This window comes from Nannospalax galili, unplaced genomic scaffold, assembly GCF_000622305.1.
Source record: "Nannospalax galili isolate Female #2095 unplaced genomic scaffold, S.galili_v1.0 scaffold872, whole genome shotgun sequence".
Lineage (NCBI taxonomy): Eukaryota > Metazoa > Chordata > Mammalia > Rodentia > Spalacidae > Nannospalax > Nannospalax galili.
Window position 1 is genome coordinate 3,674,877 of NW_008332654.1, and position 2,370 is coordinate 3,677,246.

The window sequence follows — 2,370 nt, forward strand, 5'->3', positions numbered from 1 at the left end:
AGCAACCATGAGGGGCAATGGAGAAGGCAACAAGAGGCTTGGGAGCCACTACTAGGCAGCCACTACCCTGGGAATTACGATAGGGGTGGGTGAGAGATCCCTAGATGTAGAGAGCACTTTGACACGCACCAGAGAGTGCACTCAGACACCAGGAGCCAGAAAGTCCTAGATACAGAGAATGGAAAAGCAATAGCCATAGAGAAAAAGAGTGAAGAAGACAAACTTTACTGTAGCAGACTAACAGCTCCCATTGGAATTAGAGGAGTTAGAGTTGGAAGTCTCCAGCAAGAGCTGGCCATGGGGCCCTTCCCTTTCCCAACCCCCTCTCCTCCATCATTGGTGTTGCCCAGGACACACTTGGGTGGACTCTTCTCACTGGTAGGCAACAATTCTTTTGCCCATTGCTGACTGTCAGAAATCCTAGCAAATGCTAAAACCCCTGGGGCGGGGGGGAGCTAGAAGCAGTCTTTTTTAAAAGGGTCAATTTTTTCCTGATTGGCCTCAGTTTCCCTAACCCTCTTCCGTATGTGCTTGCAGAAATTCCTTATGATTTTCACTACATAAAATTATGCTATTTGCAAATAAAGATAATTTTCTTCTTTTACAATCTGGTTTCCTTCTGTTTCTTTTCTTATTTAATCTCTCCATCTGAGAATATCATTTAATCATGATATATATCAGTGGAGTCAATAGTATTTTGTTGAAATTTTTTGTCTAGGTATAGGAGATAATGGTTTATAGCATTCCTTTTTTTGTGATGTCTTTGGTTTTATGTTTTCTTTTCTTTTGTTTCTTTGGCGTTTGTTTGTTTGCTTGTTGATTTGCCTTTGCCTCCCAAGTGCTGGATTAAAGGCATGTACCACCATGTCTAGAAATGTCTGTGGTTCTGATGTCAGGTTAAGTGGCTTCAAAATCAATTGAATCAAGTTCTCTCATTTTCTCTTTTTTAAAGAGTTTATGAATAACTGGTGTTAATTCTTTAAATGCTTGGTAGAATTCATTAGTGAAGCCATGTGGGAAGCTTTGGGTTGTTAATTTAATTCCTTTTGTTGTTATGGGTCTGTTAATTATTATTTCCTTTTGAGTCACTTTTGGTAATTTCTGTCTTTCTAAGAATTCTTTCCATTCAGTCTAGGTCACTTCCCTTTTCACTGGATGAAGAAAATGTTAAATACATTACAGTAACTTTCCAGAGCTAAAAGCTTTGTGTTTGAAATCAAGTTTATTTGGCTCCATGGTGCCAAGAGGCTGACCACAAGGGGTGACTGCCTTGTCATAGCCAGAAGGAGGCAGAGAGCTAGGAAACTTAGAGGCCTAACACTAAGGGAAACATATATGCCAACCGGAATTGAAAGGGGACTCTACTTCCCAGCTCTCTGCTAGTAGAATATTCTTTGAGGAACTACAAAGCCCAATGTGGTAAAATCTTCCAAGTCAGTATTACTATATAGTTTGTATTCTTCAAATCTGTGCATTTATTAGAACATTTTGTCATATATTTTTACAGACTTTAATTTTCCTCATCTATTAGCTTTAACATGACTTTTTTTTTTTTTTTTTCCTTCCAAGGTTTATTTACAACAAAGGGATAGGGAACACACATGGCATAGGAAGTGGACACTTCACAACTGTGTTTTAATTCATCTCTCTTTTGGTGGGATATGTAAGACCATTTCAAACAGTTTAACAGAAATGAGACAATCACATTGTCATATGTGGCTTATCATTCGGAAGATGTCTGTGGGTCCTCCACTTTTTAAAGAGGAATTGGCCTCAATCAAGAGTTTTTTTTTTTTAATTATTTATTTAATAACCATATAATTAGAAGAAGCATTTCATTACAGCAGCATTGACATATTCAATAAAAATTTCCAGAGCTAAGATGCATCTCTTTCAAAATTGGCTGTAAATTTTTAGGTTTATAGTTGAATTAATAGTTATATAATATTATACTCTGTATAAACCCTATAAGACTTAAATTTAAAGGAGGTTTTAGACTTTAAAAAAGATCTCCATTTCATTATTAAAGTTTCATACTGAAAAATTCATTTTTAATACAATTGACACTAAGATGCACATGTGTTTCTAATCTCTAAATATCTGATTATTACTAGTCACAGTCAGTTACTTTCTGAGCTCCTTGGCATCTGAGCAAGGATATAAAGTCATCAGGTAGATTTCAATGGGAATGTTTTTCACATCTGTTATTAAGGAGCAAATATTTATGCTTTGAAGAATTTTTTTTATACACCCACTTCCCAGGTGGCACCCTCTCATAGTCTCCCTCCCCCAACTAGAGCCCTTATACTCTGATATCCCTGCTACTGTCTGCTGTGTTGTCAGCACCCCCAGCCATTCCCCACTACTTGT